Below are 21,297 nucleotides of genomic sequence, written 5' to 3' on the forward strand. Positions count from 1 at the left end.
CCACTGAAGTGACTTAGCACGCATGCACACAGAGGGAATAAGATTTAACCAAAATTTGTCAAACTCTGAAATATTCTTAGAGTTCCTAATGTAAAACTCTAATGTTCTTAATAAAGAAACACAAGCCTATGGAAGATGGGATTTCTATTACCTACAATAACTGATCTCTTAGCACTTTTCTTGGGCTTCCCCAGTGGCTCAGTGGTAAAGAATCCACCTGCAAAGCAGGAGATTCCATTTCAATCAGTGGGATGTAAAGACCCCCTGGAGGAGGGCCTGACAACCCACTCCAGTATTCTTGCCTGGAGAACCTCTTGGACAGCCTGCTGGGCTACAGTCCATTGAGTTGGTTGCAAAGAGTCAGACACGACTGTAATGACTGAGCATGAGTGGACCTCACTTCTCTTCCTTACTATGATTGTGACTATTTTAAGAGTCATAATTCTTCTGTTCCTAGTTAGGATATTTATTCTTCTTCTGCACAGCTTTATTCTCTCTCACACACCTTCTCTCTTTCTCTTCTCTCTTTCTCTCTCCACCCAACACATGAGTATAAATAAATGGTAAAATATTATTTATAGCAAATAAACTATAAGACAAATGCATATGTCCTCACTTGTTTCCAATTCACTCATTCATATCTAGAAATTAATGAGTATCATAATCTTATCACAGGATTTCTTAAGTAAGTTTATTCTATTAATATATATTTTCAATATCAAACAAATTGAAACACATTGATAAACTGCTATAAATTGCTTCACATTGTTTAATTGCAAATATTTTTACCAAGTGATGTCTTGGGGAGTCTTTCCATAACTTTTACGTCTACATACACATGTACAAGTTATTTTACAGTTGTTTTAAATTGCAATTCTTGAGTTTTATTAAGATCACTGTAGTTCAAAGTCCAAGTGAAAGTGATGAATGGGAATATTGAAAGTCCTAATGCCTAATCTTCAGGACAGATCTTTAGGTTTAAGAACTATTTATATATCAGGCTAGTAAAGACCAAGATAAGCAGGGTTGATTTTGAGTCTAGTGGCATTAAAAAACATATAATGTCTGTAACAGAAGACATTTGTTTTTGACAAGAGATCTCTTGCATTTTAAGACTATAGGCTTCAAGAATGTTCAGTTCAGTTCAGTTCAGTCACTCAGTCATGTCCGACTCTTTGCGACCCCATGAATCGCATCACGCCAGGCCTCCCTGCCCATCACCAACTCCCAGAGTCTACCCAAACTGATGTCCATCGAGTCAGTGATGCCATCCAGCCATCTCATCCTCTGTCGTCCCCTGCTCCTCCAGCCCTCAATCTTTCCCAGCATCAGGGTCTTTTCTAGTGAGTCAACCCTTTGCATGAGGTGGCCAAAGTATTGGAGTTTCAGCTTCAGCATCAGTCCTTCCAATGAACAACCAGGACTGATTTCCTATAGGATGGACTGGTTGGATCTTCTTGCAGTCCAAGAGACTCTCAAGAGTCGTCTCCAAGACCACAGTTCAAAAGCATCAATTCTTCAGCGCTCAGCTTTCTTCACAGTCCAACTCTCACATCCATACATGACCACAGGAAAAACCATAGCCTTGACTAGAGGGACCTTTGTTGGCAAAGTAATGTCTCTGCTTTTGAATATGCTATCTAGGTTGGTCATAACTTTCCTTCCAAGGAGTAAGCATCTTTTAATTTCATGGCTGCAGTCACCATCTGCAGTGATTTTGGAGCTCAAAAAAATAAAGTCTGAGACTGTTTCTACTGTTTCCCCATCTATTTCCTATGAAGTAATGGTACTGCATTTATATTTTATCTCAGTCCACAACACACTCCTGCAATCCTTTGAGGTTTTTCATTTAGGCTTTGGAATACAAAGGCCACCACTCCTTCAATCCTGGCCTACTATCTAGATGTTAAAGAATCCACCTGCTGTGTGGGAGACCTGGGTTCGATCCCTGAGTTGGGAAGATCCCCTGCAGGAGGGAATGGCAACCCATTCCAGTATTCTTGCCTGGAGAATCCCCAATGGACAGAAGGGGTGCAAAGAGTTGGATATGACTGAGAGACTAAACATACATCTAGTTTTAGGCTGCCTGACTTACACTGTTCCACCGTGCTGTTTACTGTCTTGCCTTTTGCATTTAATAGATATTCCCTCACTGAAGACCTTGAGGCATTTTTATAGTAGCATGTGTTGCCTGGCTGGCTCAAGAGTAATACTTTTCAAAATTTGTATGTTTAAATTCTGCTCCTTGTTAATAATAGCTTACAAAATGTTCATGTATTTAACCATGTTTAGAGAATAGTCTTTCACTTTGATACGGTAGGGAATATGATTCACTATTGAACTGGAGTATATTAAGTAGTAAAATATTTAAATGTTACATGAATAACTGTGTTCCATGTTTTGAGAATAATGATTTGGTAGCTTATAGCAACCAGTGGGTTTATGATGCTTTATAGCTTGTAAGTTCTCACAAAGGCAGTGGCTTCATAAACTAGAAAATAACTCAGCTATCAAAATCTTAATCCTCAAGGGATTCATATTTGAAATGGAAAGTTTGTGTCATTCACTGGAGAAAAGAATTGTTAAATGCCTAACCATAGCATGAAAATGGAATAATTTTTCCAGACTTTAAGCATGTACTGCCTTTGTTACTGTGGCCTATGATTTTTTTTTATTTATTAATGATTTATATTTATGAACTAAAGTAAGTTAACTATAATCTGTTAAATATGAACTTAAGTATTTTTTCTTCAATTTGTGAGATGACATTCAAGAAGCATCTCATATTGGTTTACTTTCAAAGAAAAAGACAAAAAATACTATGAAAATTTGTGGTGTTTGTTAAAATAGATTATGATCAATTTTCAATTATTAAATATTTCTCACATTTTGGTGTGAATTGCTTTCCTAGGTATCCATAGTAATGTTGACTTATTCCAACTTGTGTTATACTTAAATTGCTCAGTTAACTATAGCCTCTGTACAATATTTATTTATTTAGAAGTGCTTTGCCACCACATAGGAACCATATGTAGTATTTGCTGCCTTGGACTACTGGAGTATGTTAATAGCTCTTGCCAACAGAGCACAGAAACCAATACAGATGATAATCTAGCTTGAGTTGTTTAAAAAGTGAAAATTATTACAGTGATATTAACGATAAGTGTACAAATTTAGAATTATGTCCAACATTCTTTATATATATGGCTGCCACTTACTATTGATTTGGGCTATCCTGATAACTCATTTGGTAAAGAATTCACCTGGAATGCAGAAGACCCCAGTTTGATTCCCGGTTTGGGAAAATTTCCTGGAGAAGAGATAGGCTATCCACTCCAGTGTTCTTGGAATTCCATTGTGGCTCAGCTGGTAAAGAATCCACATGCAATGTGGGAGACCTGGGTTCGATCCCTGGGTTGGGAACATCCCCTGGAAAAGAGAAAGCACTCCAGTATTTTGGCCTAGAGAATTCCATGGACTGTATAGTGAAAGTCACTCAGTCATGTCTGACTCATTGTGACTGTATAGTCCATGGAGTCTCAAAGAGTCTGACATGACTGAGCGAATTTCACTTTCACTTACTATTGATTAATGATACAAAAAATAAAAATTAATTCAAGTATCAGTGATGTGCCTCATCTATGCTGAGCCCTTATTTCTAACAGAACCCCTATGAAGTAGATATTTTTATTATCCATTTTATAGATTAAAAGAATGAAATTAAGAATTTAAGGAACTTTCCCATTTTCAGCTAGAAAATAAATTAAGGAGTCAAGATGAAAGACAAGGCTGTTGACTTTAGCAGTCCTATTCTTGAATATCCCCTCATTTTATTCTAAAAGAGCCTTTCTCTTTAAGTATTCCTATACTTAATCAAGTATTTTTTAACAGTACAAAGTGTGTATGTGTGTGTGTTATGTGAAACATGGCTACAGTAACAAAAAAAGCCTAACAAAGAATTATTTAAGTTCTGTGCAAAATCAGGTAATTAATAAGGCTCCTCTGTGCAGTGGGTAGCCATTCCCTACTCCATGAGACCTTCCTGACTTAGGAATTGAACCCAGATCTCCCACTTTGCAGGCCGATGCTTTACTGTCTGAGCCACCAGGGAAGCCCACCTAGTGGGATGACCACTTTCATATTACACATATGTATACCTTAGATTTTTAATTTACTGTCAGGTACTATATTGCATAATTTTTACACATTTCATTGGTAGAGAACAAAAATATTATTAATTTTGTTGACATATAAAGCAGTGATCAGCAAACTAGGGCTTATGGTCCAAATTCTGCTACGTTTTTCTGTAAATAAAATATGCTCATTCCTTTATGTATTGTCTATGGTTTCTTTTACTCTATAACTGTAGAGTTAAATAATTGCCATAAGATCATGTGGCTGTACCAATGCCTCAATCAAAAATGGGAAAATGATTTTTGATGGAATCAAAAAATGTTGTGAAATAATGGTTTTTAGGAAGATTCACAGATAACACATTTTGTTTTTGTATAAATGAAAATATTTCCATGTGTTTAATAATATATAAGTATCCCATGTGTTTCATTGACTTAATTTGTCCAACTAGCACCCATAGGCATTATAATTTATCAATCACTGTGTCTACATGTGATCTAACCCAGAGTGTTCTTGAACTCTTTTGCATGTTTTTACCTTTTTCAGTACACCTTGTCCTGATTTCATTTTGTTCTTGCTTCTTTGTGTTATTATGCATTTATTCTTTTACAGAGAGATATAAATGTAGATATAATTATATATGTATATATAGATACATATATGGCAATAGTAATGAATATGGATATAGACATACACATCTTTCCAGTTGAACTCTTCTCAATGTGTAAGACATTGGAGATACTTTTCAAGACAATGAGTTACATATAGCTAATCTCAAGTATTTCCCCTTCGTTTTGGAAGATCATATTCCTTCCTCAGGCATGAAGTCTTCCAATGGGTTTTGCTTCTTTTAGAGGTTTTATTAGTTTTCTAGGACTGATATGATAAATTAAAGCAAAATTGGTGGCTTAAAGTAACAGATATCCATACCATCTCTGTTCCTTTCAGTCCAGGCTGGAAGTATTTCTACTGGTATAAAATTCTCAAGCCCTCTTTGCCCTCTGTGAATTTTGAGGAGATCCATGCCATTAGACACCACGATTCTCCACAGAGCCTTTCTGGATAATTCCAATTTTATTCCTGGCTTTTAATAAGATTTCTGTTGGATACATAAGTCACATGGCTAATCACATGCCTAACTGTTACCTTAGTAAATAGCTGTTCAACTACACTCTTGGCTCTACTCCCAGAGCATGCTGTCTGGATAGGCTGAGAACTTTCCAAATCATCAAGTGCTGGTTCCTTTTCACTAAACAGTTAATTCCTCAATTTATTTATTTTCTCTCACAATATACTACAAGCAGGAAGGAGAAATCAGGCTGTACCTTCTAAACCTGGCTTAGACATCTCTTCAGCTAAGCATCCAAGTTAACTGCGTACAAGTTTTATCTTTCTGTATTCAACAGTAGAAAACAATCTAGCCTTGTTTTATGCCACTTATGACAAGGATAGCTTTTCTTCCAATTTCCAACAGCATGTTTCTCTTTTCCATCTAATACCTCACCATAAAAGCCATTAGTATTTCTGGCAACATTCTATTTTTAATATATGTATACTCTAAGGTGGTAGAAACTTTTATATAGTTCTGTTTATTTCTTTGAGTACTCACCAGAATCACCTTTACTATGTATGTATCTCTACCAACAGTCTCTTCAGGGTGGTTTAGCTTTTACTATCATGTGCTTCCAAACACTTCCATTCTCTATTCATTATCTTTAAGAGAATATATTCTTTTTGGAAATGAAAAACATTTCCATGTGTTTAATGAAGATACTTACACATCTGAGTATTTGATACAGTAACATTCAACTTCCTAGCACTAAAGTCTAACTTTGTTTCCTAAGACAAATAGGCAGCTTAAAAACAAACAAACAAAAATCTTTGTTTCACAGTTCTGGAACCTAGAAGTTCAAATCGAGTTGTCAGCAAGACCATGTTCCCTCCGAGTCTCGGTAGGCAGGAAGGGGAGGAGTGAATTCTAATTTTGCTTCTCCCAGTTTCAGTTAATTATCAGCAATCTTTGGTGTTCCCATCTTTGTCTCTATTTTTCTTAACTGTTTTTTGTTGAAGTATTACAGGTATTATACCTGAAACATTGCAAAGTAACTCTACTTCATATGTGTGTATATATATATATATATATATATATATATATATATTCTTTTCCAGATCATTTTCCATTATAGGTTGTTACAAGATATTGAATATCTATACAATGATACCTTGTTGTTTATCCATCTTATATGTAATAGTTGGCATCTCCTAATCCCATACCCCCAGTCCATCCCTCCCCCACAGCCCCTTGGCAACCACAAGGTTGTTCTTTATGTCCGAGTGTCTGTTTCATAGATAAGTTCATTTGTGTCCTATTTAGATTCCACATCCAAGTAATATCATATGTTGTCTCTTTCGGACATACTAAGCATAAAAATCTCTAGGTTCATCCATGTTGCTGCAAATGGCATTATTTCATTCTTTTCTATGGTTGAATAATATTCCATTATATCTCTCTCTGTGTCTGTGTATGTGTGGGCACGTGTGTGTGTATGTGATGTGTACACCCCACATCTTTATCTATGACCCTGTTGATGAACATTTAGGTTTTTTCCATGGTTTGGCTATTGTAAATAGTGCTCCTATAAACACTGGGGTGCATGTAACTTTGCAAATTAAGGTTTCCTCCAGGTATGCTCAGGAGTGGGATTGTTGGGTCATATGATAACATTTTTTTTTTAAGGAACCTTACCATTGTATTTTCCATACTAATTTACATCCCCACCAACAGTGTAAGACAGTTCCTTTTCCTCCACATCTTGTCTAGAGTTTATTATCTGTAGACATTTTAATGATGGCCATTCTAACTGGTGTGATATAACACCTCATTGTGGTTTTGATTTACATTTCTTTAGTAATTATCAGTGTTGAACATCTTCCCATGTACCTGTTGGCCAGCTGTATCTCTTCTTTAAAGAAATGTCTGTTTAGGTTTTCTGCCCTTTTTTGATTAGTTTTTTCCCTAGATGTTGAGCTGTATGAGCTATTTGTATATTTTGGAAATTATTTGCTTGTTAGTTGCATCATTTTCAAGTATTTTCTCCCAGTTCATAGCTTGTGTTTTCATTTTGTTTATGGTTTCTTTGCTATTCAAAAGCTTTTACATTTATTTATTATTTTTTTAAACATAGTATGATTATATTTTAATACACAACCAAAATACAAAACACCACAGTAAATTGACAGCAATAAAATATGGTATTTCATTTGCACTACACTAAGACATTGATATACCAAGGAAAATGAAAGGAAAAAAAAACAGAGCAAAATGAAATAATGCAAGAGACTGTAAGGATTAAGCATATATGAAGATGACAGACTGAACAGTAACAGAATAAAGGCAATTTCTTTGTAACATCATATTGCCAAAAAATAAAAATGTAACATTTATACAGTTTTAGGAAATATATCCACATAAACACTTGTAGATAAGATTGATGAAATCCTGTCTATATAATAAAGGAAAATCTATTTTACTTTGGACTCGAAACTATAAATATTGGGTATCCTTAGTCTTCACAGTTTCATTGGAATTATTTCAACAAATTAGTTGGATAAATGTACAATTTATATATAAACAACACTTACTGCATAGAAAAATCTGTGGCTAGTACATACAAATCCCCCAAAATGCCGTGAGTGTTAATTTATCAATAAACCCATAAGATATGCACAAAATTTCATCATTAAGTAGATAACACAGACAGAGGTGGCAGAATCAGAGGAGAAAAAACGGCATTTAAGAAGTAAAATGTTACACTTAAAATTTTCCATATCCTTTGAAATCTTGAAAATTGTGTTTTTTATGAATCAATTTTAAATTTCTCTGTGATAAATGAAAATTTTAAATATATGCACTAATACTTCTGGGAGCAATGAAATGAAGCTTTGACATTACAAAGTCCTGAGAGTCTTTGTGTAACAATGTCTCCATCATTCAAGCTCATGAGATTCAGTCCATTAGCAACAATGAAAACAGTCCACATGCCTGGTTACAATTCTCTCCAGTACCACCCTTTAAATTTGAGCCTTCTCAGCCTGTTTTTATGATCTACAGGGAGTGTCTGTTGCAATACAATAATGAGGATTTGCCATACATTATGAAGACTATTTTTTGGTTTTAAGGAAGATGGTGGCAGAATCAACGGTAAAAAGCTTTTTACATTTTAATTAGGTTACATTTGTTTATTTTAGTTTTTCATTACCGTAGGAGATGGATCTAAAAAAAATATTGCTGTAATTTATGTCTAAGAGTCTCCTGCCTCAGTTTCCTCTAGGTGTTTCATAGTATCTGGCCTTGAGTTTACATTTTTAATCCATTTTGAGTTAATGTTTGTATAAAGTGTTAGAAGATATTCTAATTATATTCTTTTACCTCTAGCTGTCCAATTTTCCAATAAGCACCACTTATTGAAGAGACTGCCTTTTCCATGTTGTATATTCTTGCCTCCTTTGTTGTGGATTAATTAAGCATAAGTCCCTAGGTTTCTTTCTGAACTTTCTATACTGTTCCATTGATCTATGTGTCTGTTTTTGTGCTAGTACTATAATATTTTGTTTACTATAGTTTTGTAGTATAGTCTGAGATTAGAGAGCATGATTTGTCCAGCTCTATTCTTCTTCTTCAAGATTATTTTGGCTATTTGCGGGGGGGTGGGGGGGGGTCTTTTGAGTTCCCATCCATGCAAATTTAAAAAATTTTTGTTCCAGGTCTGTGAAAAATGTCATTACACTGAATCTGTAGATTGCCTTGAGTAGTATGGTCATTTTAACAATGTTAATTCTTCCAATCTAAGAACACAGTATACTTTCTATCTGTTTGTGTTATCTTCAATTTCTTTCATCATCATCATCATACAGTTTTTGAGTACAGGTCTTTTGTCTCCTTAAGTAGGTTTATTCCTAGATTTTTTTTTTTTTTTTTGGTATGATGGATAATGGGATTGTTTCCTAAATTTCTCTTCCTGATATCTGTTTCGTTGTCTCAATTTTACGTGACCTTGTGTGTTTCTGTTTCTGTGTCCAAATTTCCCTCTTCTTACAAGTACATGACTTACATTGGATATGGAGCTTATCCTAGTCTTGAGGATTTTTGCCAATCCCCCATTTCCACAAAAGGTCACATTCAGAAATTCCAAGTGATCTTAAAGTTTGCAGGGACATAGTTCAATTCAGTAAAGAGGTTAAAAAAACTGTTGAGAAACTTATGGAAATTCCTTTTGGACTAGCTAACTCTAAAATTTTAACTTTCCCAGAAAAAGGATTTGGACCACTATTGTTAACATTCACTAATCCCATTCCAAATAAAGAAATTTCAGGCTTTATGTAAGTTGTAAATCATGCTTGAGTCTTCTTTTTTATGGAGGAGAGCCAAACATGAGGGTTTCGGGGGCCAAGTTCAGAATCTCTTATTTTGTTAAAGGAATAAAAAAGAAAACTCTTTTAATGAATAAATTCTCAGGAAAATTGACATCAGCAACATAAACCTAAATTCAGTATGAGCTAGAGAGCCATTTATGCTGTGAGGATATCAATTCCTTTTAGACACCAGCTTGATCAAACAAAACAAAGAACACAATACATCCTGATCTCTCTTCCTGTCTTAGGACATTTTATTGCAGAGGTAGATTGGCTTCAAGGATTGGTGCCCCTTGCCAAAGGTCTTTGTGTAAATATCAGGTTTTGTTATGGGTCTATATGACATCAAATCTCCTTCCTTTCCAGGTGATTGTGTTGGCACCCAGACATGAGCTTCCTTCATCAGTCACAAATCAAACTCCTATACCAACTGGACTGAACATTCACTAAAGAGAGACTTCCTGAAAGGAAAAGAACTGGCACATGATATGCCAGACAGGTTGTCAATACTGTCTTTTTATTTCTGTATGTCATTTTATGCTATTCCTTTATAATGTGTGACTGGTCACCCAGAGATTACACTTCCCTTTCAGTACATTCTACCCCAAAGCAAATCAAAGACTGTCACACTACATACATTGTGAAACTTAAGCCTACCAATGTAACAGAAACTTAATGAAAACAGAAAGAACCATTTATAGTTATTAGGATACCATTCATCTATTTAGTTATTTATTCATTTTTTAATCACTGCACGCCTACTACATGCCAGATATCTTTGCATATGAAGAGGCTACAATCTGATTTCATTTTTATTAAAATGTAGTGTTAGTAAAATAACAAATTTTATTTTATAGGATTTTTAATGGTTTTAGTCTTGTACATAAAACACTAGCATAGTGTTTGGTTAGTCTACCTTGAATAAATAATTTGTGCAGACACATTCTGCATGTGAGGTGTTTCTCTGGAATGTTACCACAGACAAACCTCTGGCAGTATACATTTTCAATGGAAAAATGCAGGAAATCATTTATTTAATAAAAAATAATCCACCTTTGTCACAGAAATGTTAAGTATAATTTCAAACTTCATAAGGGCCTACAATATTGCTTATTTTAATGAAAATTTTCACCAAGAATAGATAAATTATCATATTGCTTCTGGAGATATAGAATTGTCTTCCAAGTAACTTCAACTATGTGCTAATTCATTCATTTTCTTTTGCTTGTTATGCTATTATGGTGATTTTGTGTCTTATGCCATGCTAATTTGTTCCTCTACTTTAAAAAATCAAAATAAATTAAACTGATGAATAAACACACAATTTGCTAATTAGCATCATAACAATTATCATAATAAGGCAAAGAAAATCAAAGAGAAGTAACATATAATCTTAATTTATTATCAATGTGAAAAAAGCATAACTGGCACTAACCCCTGCAAGAAAATCCTCCATAGAGAAGTCTGAATCTTTCAGAAGATCTTTGTTCCTGCTTCATTAACACCCATTAAGATCTGTGCTTAAACAATACTGCTGACTTTCAATATAGTTAAGGAAAAAGAATCCTTACAAAGTAAAGAAAGAGAAAAGGATGAATCAAAATGTAAAGGACATCAATTAAAAAATTTCACTTTACTTAATTTCATTAACTGAATTTTTATATAAACCAATTATAAATCTAAAAAGTTCAGGTTGTTTGGTGACTTGAATTTTCACCTTTAAAGTGCAGTCAATCGGTTACACATCCATGCACAAATCCTTAGAGCCACATCATTTTTGTTCACACACTTCTGAACAAATAACAGTAAATCTCTTCCATTTCAGTACACAAAATGCTGCTTCTTTTCTCTTTTCTTTGTCTATGACAATATATTATAGGTTATATAGTAAAAAAAAAAAAATTCAAAGTACAGGATACAAAATATGGATCCTAATTCCAAATAGGTCATTAACTTCTTCCATTGAATGGAGTATGAACAATAATTCCAGATTTTCTTTTTATTTCTTTTAGTTGTACAAAGCAAGGAAATTCAATGGCAATTGACTTCTAAGAATAAAATTGATCTGTATCATTTTAACTTAGCTTGTTACTAATTTGAAATAATGTCCTTCATTTTTGTTTGTAGTACAAGATTTCATCCTTCAAAAATTTACTACCAACAGTTTTTAAAAATATGTTATTCAGTTCAGTTCAGTTGCTCAGTCATGTCCAACACTTTGCGAATCCATGCACTGCAGCACGTCAGGCTTCCCAGACCATCACTAACTCCCGGGGCTTGCTCAAACTCATGTCCATTAAATCAGTGATGCCATCCAACCATCTCATCCTCTGTTATCTGCTTCTCCTCCAGCCTTCAATCTTTCCCAGCATCAGTGTCTTTTGGAATGAGTCAGTTCTTCAGGTGGCCAAAGTATTGGAGCTGCAGCTTCAGTATCAGTCCTTCCATGAATATTCAGGATGGGTTTCCTTTAGGATTGACTGATTTGATCTCCTGGCAGTCCAAAGGACTCTGAAGAGTCTTCTCCAAAACCACAGTTCAAAAGCTTCAATTCTTCGGAGCTCAGCTTTATTAATGATCCAACTCACACATCCATACATAACTACTGGTAAAACCATAGCTTTGACCAGATGGAACTTTATTGGCAAAGTAATGTCTCTACTTTTTACTATTCTGTCTATGTTTGTCATAGCTTTTCTTCCAAGGAGCAAGCCTCTTTTAATTTCATGTCTGCAATCACCATCTGTAGTGTTTTCAGAGCCCTAGAAAATAGTTTCTCACTGTTTCCATTGTTTCCCCATCTATTTGCCATGAAGTGATGGATGGTCTTGGCATCTCTCAGTGGTCCCGACAACTCGCTGCTGCCCTGCGGTGGTTTCTGTGGATCGGAGTGTGGTGCCGGCCTGGTCACACTCCCAGACGCGGGGAGAACCACAGGAGCCCGCAAGACGCGATGCGAGCCAGTCAGCTATGCCCTGTGCAGCTTTATTCTTTAGAGGGTTTTGGGATTTTCAGGATGCTTCTCATGTTTGTGAACATTCCTTGGATGGTCCCCTTGATGGTCCCCGCTCCAGTAGGAATGGCAGTTGCATTTTCTCCAGGATATGCAGGTGAATGTGGATCAATTCAAGGAGTGGTGGCTGCATGGGCGCAGGAGGGCAGAGAGGAGTTACTCCATGTTCAAGGTCAGGAGGGGCGGCTGTGAGGAGATACCCCTCGTCCAAGGTAAGGAGCAGCAGCTGCACTTTGCTGGAGCAGCCGTGAAGAGATACCCCAAGTCCAAGGTAAGAGAAACCCAAGTAAGATGGCAGGTGTTGCAAGAGACATCAGAAGGCAGACACACAAACCATAATCAGAAAAGTAGTCAATCTAATCACACAGACAACAGCCTTGTCTAACTCAATGAATCTAAGCCATGCCATATTGAAGCACCCAAGACAGGCAGGACATCGTGAAGAGGTCTGACAGAATGTGGTCCACTGGAGAAGGAAATGGCAAACCACTTCAATATTCTTGCCTTGAGAACCCCATGAACAGTATGAAAAGGCAAAATGATAGGATACTGAAAGAGGAACTCCGCAAATCAATAGGTGCCCGATATGCTACTGGAGATCAGTGGAGAAATAACTCCAGAAAGAATGAAGGGATGGAGCCAAAGCAAAAACAATACCCAGTTGTGGATGTGACTGGTGATAGAAGCAAGGTCCAATGCTGTAAAGAGCAATATTGCATAGGAACCTGGAATGTTAGGTCCATGAATCAAGGCAAATTGGAAGTGGTCAAACAGGAGATGGCAAGAGTGAAGGTCGACATTCTAGGAATCAGCAAACTAAAATGGACTAGAATGGGTGAATTTAACTCAGATGACCGTTATATCTACTACTGTGGGCAGGAATCCCTTAGGAGAAATGCAGTAGCCATCATGGTCAACATAAGAGTCCGAAATGCCATACTCGGACGCAATCTCAAAAATGACAGGATGATCTCTGTTTGTTTCCAAGGCAAACCATTCAATATCACAGTAATCCAAGTCTATGCCCCAACCAGTAATGCTGAAGAAGCTGAAGTTGAACAGTTCTATGAAGACCTACAAGACCTTTTAGAACTAAAACCCAAAAAGATGTCCTTTTAAATATAGGGGACTGGAATGCAAAAGAAGGAAGTCAAGAAAACACCTGGAGTAACAAGCAAATTTAGCCTTGGAATACAGAATGAAGCAGGGCAAAGGCAAAGAGTTTTGCCAAGAGAATAAACTATTCATAGCAAACACCCTCTTCCAACACCACAAGAGAAGACTCTACACATGGAAATCACCAGATGGTCAACACCAAAATCAGATTGATTATATTCTTGGCAGCCAAAACTGGAGAAGTTCTATACAGTCAGCAAAAACAAGACCAGGAGCTGACTGCGGCTCAGATCATGAACTCCTTATAGCCAAATTCAGACTTAAATTGATGAAAGTGGGGAAAACACTAGACCATTCAGGTATGACCTAAATCAAATCCTTTATGATTATACAGTGGAAATGAGAAATAGATTTTAGGGACTAGATCTGATACATAGAGTGCCTGATGAACTATGGACAGAGGTTTGAGACATTGTTCAGGAGACAGGGATCAAGACCATCCCCATGGAAAAGAAATGCAAAAAATCAAATGACTGTCTAAGGATGCCTTAAAAATAGCTGTGAAAAGAAGAGAAGCAAAAAGCAAAGGATAAAAAGAAAGATATAAGCATCTGAATGCAGAGTTCCAAAGAATAGCAAGGAGAGATAAGAAAGCCTTCCTCAGTGATCAATGCAAAGAAATAGAGGAAAATAACAGAATGGGAAAGACTAGAGATCTCTTCAAGAAAATTAGAGATACCAAGGGAACATTTCATGCAAAGATGGGCTCAATAAAGGACAGAAATGGTATGGATCTAACATAAGCAGAAGATATTAAGAAGAGGTGGCAGGAATACACAGAAGAACTGTACAAAAAAGATCTTCATGACCCAGATAATCACGATGGTGTGATCACTGACCTAGAGCCAGACATCCTGGAAGGTGAACTCAGGTGGGCCTTAGAAAGCATCACTATGAACAAAACTAGTGGAGGTGATGGAATTCCACTTGAGCTGTTTCAAATCCTGAAAGATGATGCTGTGAAACTGCTGCACTCAATATGCCAGCAAATTTGGAAAACTCAGCAGTGGTCACAGGACTGGAAAAGGTCAGTCTTCATTCCATTCCCAAAGAAAGGCAATGCCAAAGAATGCTCAAAGTACCACACAATTGCACTCATTTCACACGCTAGTAATGTAATGCTCAAAATTCTCCAAGCCAGGCTTCAGCAATACAGTGAACTTCCAGATGTTCAAGTTGGTTTTAGAAAAGGCAGAGGAGCCAGAGATCAAATTGCCAACATCTGCTGGATCAATGAAAAAGCAAGAGAGTTCCAGAAAAACATCTATTCCTGTTTTATTGACTATGCCAAAGCCTTTGACTGTGTGGATCACAATAAACTGTGGAAAATTCTGAAAAAGATGGGGATACCAGACCACCTAACCGGCCTCTTGAGAAACCTATATGCGGGTCAGGAAGCAACAGTTCGAACTGGACATGGAACAACAGACTGGTTCCAAATAGGAAAAGGAGTACGTCAAGGCTGTATATCGTCACCCTGCTCATTTAACTTATATGCAGAGTACGTCATGAGAAACGCTGTGCTGGAAGAAGCACAACCTGGAATCAAGACTGCCAGGAGAAATATCAATAACCTCAGATATGCAGATGACACCACCCTTATGGCAGAAAGTGAAGAGGAACTAAAAAACCTCTTGATGAAAGTTGAAGAGAAGAGTGAAAAAGTTGGCTTAAAGCTCAACATTCAGAAAACGAAGATCATGGCATCTGATCCCATCACTTCATGTGAAATAGATGGGGAAAGAGTGGAAACAGTGTCAGACTTTATTTTTGGGGGCTCCAAAATTACTGCCGATGGTGTCTGCGGCCATGAAATTAAAATACGCTTACTCCTTGGAAGGAAAGTTGTGACCAACCTAGGTAGCATATTCAAAAGCAGATACATTACTTTGCCAACAAAGGTCCATCTAGTCAAGGCTATGGTTTTTCCAGTGGTCATGTATGGATGTGAGAGTTGGACTGTGAAGAAAGCTGAGTGCTGAAGAATTGATGCTTTTGAACTATGGTGTTAGAGAAGACTCTTGAGAGTCCCTTGGACTGCAAGGAGATCCATCCAGTCCATTCTAAATGAGATCAGTCCTGGGTGTTCTTTGGAAGGAGTGATGCTAAAGCTGAAACTCCAGTAGTTTGGCCACCTCATGGAAGAGTTGACTCATTGGAAAAGACTCTGCTGCTGGGAGGGATTGGGGGCAGGAGGAGAAGGGGCTGACAGAGGATGAGATGCCTGGATGGAATCACCTACTCGATGGACATGAGTTTGGGTGAACTCCGGGAGTTGGTGATGGATACAGAGGCCTGACGTGCTGGAGTTCATGGGGTCACTAAGAGTCTGACACGACTGAGCGACTGAACGGAACTGAACTGATGGATGGTCTTCGTTTTTTGAATGTTGAATTTCAAGCCAGCTCTTTCGATCTTCTTTCACTTTCATCAAGAGGCTTTTCAGTTCCTTTTCACTTTCTGCTATAAGGGTGGTATCATCTGCATATCTGAGGTTACTGTTTTTTCTCCCAGCAATCTTGATTCCAACTTGTGTTTCATCCAGCCCAGCAATTTGCATGATGTAGTCTGCATGTACGTTAAATAAGCAGGTGACTATATAAGCCTTGACCTTCTCCTTTCCCACTCTGGAACCAGTCCTTTGTTCTATGTCTGGTTCTAAATGTTGTTTCTTGTCCCACATACAGATTTCTCAGGAGGCAGGTTAGGTGGTCTGGTGTTCCCATCTCTTGAAGAATTATCCAGTTTGTTGTGATCCATACAAAGGCTTTAGCGTAGTCAGTGAAGCAGAAGTAGATGTTTTTTCTGGCATTCTTTTGCTTTTTTTATGCTCCAGTGGATGTTGGCAATTTGATCTCTGATTCCTCTGTCTTTTCTAAATCCAGCTTGAATATCTGAAAGTTCTAAGTTCATGTATTACTGAAACCTAGCTTAGAGAATTTTGAGCATTTCTTTGCTAGCCTGTGAGATGAGTGCAACTGTGTGGTAGTTTGAACATTTTTTGGCATTGCTTTTCTTTGGGATTGGAATGAAAACTGACCTTTTCCAGTCTTGTGGCCACTGCTGAGTTTTCCAAATTTGCTGGCATATTGAGTGTAGCACTTTCACAGCATCATCTTTTTATGATTTGAAATAGCTCAGCTGGAATTACATCACCTCCACTAACTTTGTTCATAGTGATGCTTCCTAAGGCCCACTTTACTTTGCATTCCACGATGTCTGGCTCTAAGTGAGTGGTCACACTATGGTGGTATCTGGGTCATGAATATCTTGTTTTTACAGTCTTCAATGTATTCTTGCCACCCCCTCTTAATATCTTCTGCTTCTGTTAAGTACATACCGTTTTTGTCTTTTATTGTGCTCATCTTTACCCACTCCAGTACTCTTGCCTGGAAAATCCCATGGACAGAGGAGCCTGATAGGCTGCAGTCCATGGGGTTGCTAGGAGTAGGACACGACTCAGCGACTTCACTTTCACTTTTCACTTTCATGCATTGGAGAAGGAAATGGCAACCCACTCCAGTGTTCTTGCCTGGAGAATCCCAGGGACGGGGGAGCCTGTTGGGCTGCCATCTATGCCATCGCACAGAGTCAGACACAACTGAAGCGACTTAGCAGCAATAGCAGTGCTCATGTTTACATGAAATATTCCCTTGATATCTCTAATTTTTTGAAGTCTTATTCTATTTTAAATAGACATTCATTCAAAACCATTTTTGTTTTTCATGAAAACCTCTCCAATTTATCTCTTCATGACTAAGGTTTTTAAATTTTTTATTTATATGAAAATTTATTTTACTAAGACTGCTTAATATCAATATCATGAAAAAATAGATAAATAAAGATAGAACGTGAAATATTTTCATATTAAATGATGTGATTTTTCTTAACATTCGTATTTTCTTGTTCCTTTAATTTTGTATGCAATAGCTTACAAATATACAGATAATTATATGAAATCCTTATTAGAGTTGCAGCTTTTTTATAGAGCTCATGTGTATTCTTTAAAAAATTAATTTCTATTTCATTATGGTATCTGTTTTTCTATTATTTTTATTATATTTAACTTTTATTTCTGGAATGGAAAATGTTCTTTGTATATTTGCCTAATATTCAACAAAATTAGTAAACTTTTAATTATAAAGTTTTCTGTAGTTTTATGTATATATGGATAATCATATAATATGGTAATATTAATTTTTCTTATTTTCCTATCCTTTTGTTTTTCATATCTTAGTGAGTTGGCTAAGTCTTCCAGGAAAATATTGCATAAATACTAAAAAATATGAAAATTAATCAATGGTATTGGCTGTTTTTGTCTATTTCTTTATTTTACATGTAATGATTTTTATACCTACTCATTGAATATAATGTTTCCTATAATTACTGAACTGACATGGTTCATAAAGTTATGGAAGTTCTCTCCTTGTCCTAATATGCTATTTTTCTCATGAATGAATGTTGAATTTTGTCTTAAGATTATTTTCTATACCTATCCATTTGATTGTTTCCCACCTTTTTAATGTTAATGTAATATATTATAATGTAATCATTTTTTAAATAATCTTAAAACATCTTTGTATTCCTGGATAAGTCCAATTTGGCTAGGATATAATTTCATTTTAAACTATTGATGCAATCTAATTGCTATTATTTTATTAAGGAGTTTTGTGTCAATGTATATGAACTTGCATGCAGTCTTCTCAGTTTCCTTATCTGGTATGACGGGCAGCCTTTAAGGTGGTCTCTCTCCTGCAAATCTCTGCCTCCTTGAATTCACACATTTGTGTAAGCCTTCTCTCTCTGGACAGAGTATTGCAGTATGAGATGGGATGTCATTTTCAATATCAAGTTCTAAAAATACTGTGACTTCTGTCTTGGTTATTCTCACTCATACTTCTCTCTCAGATACCTATCTCTGGGAGAAGCAAGTTGCTATATGGCGAGCAGCCCTATGAAGAGAACCAGGTGGAAAGCAATAATGTCTTCCTCCAGTGACCTGTATGTACTCAAAGCCTGCCAAGAGCCACAAGAGTGAACTTGGAAGTAGAGAGTTGTCCAGGTAAGTCCTGAGGTGACTGCAGCTTAGACAGACATCCTGAGCCAGAACCTTTTAGATAAGCAACTCTGAGGTTCTAGAACCACAAAAATAGATAACAAATATTTATTATTTCAATCACTAAAATTTGGGGAAATTTTACATCTGATTCTGGAATTAAATTTTTACTAGCATTAAATAATTTGAATTCCCTCTTTTTCTATTTCCTCTACTGTTTTTACTCTCTTTATGACTTTGTAAAATATTAGAACTGTTTCTTGAATGTCTGATAGAGTACTAATCACATTCTAAATGCTCTTAGATTTGGGTTTTCTTTGTTGGAAAATTTTAAATTATTGATTTATTTTTTAATAGTACCAGAAATTATTTGGATTTTAAGTCAGTTTTGAAAATTTACATTTTTCTAGGAAATATACAATTTATTTTTAATATTTTAATTCCTACTGTTATTGAAGTTATATCATTTATATTCTAATACTTGTATTTATGTCAGTTATTTTCCTTGGTTCAGCTTAAAGATTTATCAACTCTATTAATCTTTTCAAAGAATTATATTTTCTGAGTTTTTAAAATCTTACTTTATCTTGTTTTTCTACTTCATTTATTTACTTATGTTTTCTTCCTACTTACTCTGTGTGGCATATTGATGTTCATTTTCAAAATGTTTAAGGCATTTGCTTAGTTTTATTATTTGTTTAGTTTTTCTCCTTATTGAATATATGCACCTTAGACTGTAAATTTCATTATAAGTACTGCTTTACCAGCATTTCACAAGTTTGATAGGTAGTATTTTCATTATAGTACTTTAATTTCCATTTGATTCCATATGGATTTGGATTTTATTTAGCAACATATGACATGTAGATCTATAAAGATTTAGTTTTTAATCTTTTTGTACTTTTTTGATTTCTAACAACTGCATTTTGCCAAAAATTTTGATCTGTATAAAGTCTATATTTTGGGATATATTGGTTCACACTTTAATACATGATTTATTCTCAATTTCTTAACTTTCTTGCACATCCTTAAATAAAATGTGTATTCAATAATAGTTGGCTGAATGTTCTATATGTCAATTAGATCACAGATGTAATTTTTTCCATCTTCTACATCTTTAATAAATATATTGCTGCTTGAAAAATTACTGGAATATTATAAAAGTATTCCAGCATGCTATTGGTATATGTTCCTATTTCTTAATTATCTGTTCAGTCATATCTAATTTGCCATTTTAACCCTGGTATTGCATTTTTAATTTCAGATATATTTCATTTCTAAAATTTCTAAATTTCCTTTTAAGATATTTTGGTTTATTTTTAATTTGTTATTGCTAATTTAATTGTTTAAAATTCAACTCCTTACCTTTAAAGTTAGAAAATATTTTTTTCTAATTTTATAATATATAACCTTTTTATTTGAAGTTTTTATGATTCTGGCCCTTTTGTTAAAAATTTTTTTCCTCCACACTGTTCTCCATAGTGGCGGGACTAGTTTGCATTCCTACCAACAGTGTAAGAGGGTTCCCTTTTCTCCACACCCTCTCCAGCATTTATTGCTTGTAGACTTTTGGATAGCAGTCATTCTGACTGGCGTGAAATGGTACCTCATTTTGGTTTTGATTTGCATTTCTCTGATAATGAGTGATGTTGAGCATCTTTTCATGTGTTTTTTGGCCATCTGTATGTCTTCTTTGGAGAAATGTCTGTTTAGTTCTTTGGCCCACTTTTTGATTGAGTCTTTGACCCAGGAATCCCACTGCTGGGCACACACACCGAGGAAACCAGAATCAAAAGAGACACATGTACCCCAATGTTCATTGCAGCACTGTTTATAATAGCCAAGACATGGAAGCAACCTAGATGTCCATCAGCAGATGAACAGATAAGAAGGCTGTGGTACATATACACAATGGAATATTACTCAGCCATTAAAAAGAATACATTTGAATCAGTTCTAATGAGGTGGATGAAACTGGAGACTATCATACAGAGTGAAGTAAGCCAGAAAGAAAAATACCAATACAGTATACTAACCCATATATATGGAATTTAGAAAGAAGGTAACGATAACCCTGTATGCGAGACAGCAAAAGAGACACAGATATACTGACAGTCTTTTGGACTCTGTGGGAGAGGGCGAGGGTGGGATGATATGGGAGGATGGCATTGAAACTTGTAAAATATCATATGCGAAACCAATCACCAGTCCAGGTTTGATGCATGATACAGGGTGCTCGGGGCTGGTGCACTGGGATGACCCAGAGGGATGGGATGGGGAGGGAGGTGGGAGGGGGGGGTTCAGGATGGGGAACACGTGTACACTCATGGTGGATTCAAGTCAATGTATGGCAAAACAAATACAATATTGTAACGTAAAATTAATTAATTAATTTTTTTTTAATTAAAACAAAATGTTTTTCCTGAAAATTTGCTGACTTTTCTGACTCCAGCTCAAGGTGCCTTGCCATTTTTGTGTTATGTGATTGTGTTAATTTTAGTTAAAT

The sequence above is a fragment of the Bubalus kerabau genome, chromosome 7 (genome assembly GCF_029407905.1).
Source record: "Bubalus kerabau isolate K-KA32 ecotype Philippines breed swamp buffalo chromosome 7, PCC_UOA_SB_1v2, whole genome shotgun sequence".
NCBI lineage: Eukaryota > Metazoa > Chordata > Mammalia > Artiodactyla > Bovidae > Bubalus > Bubalus kerabau.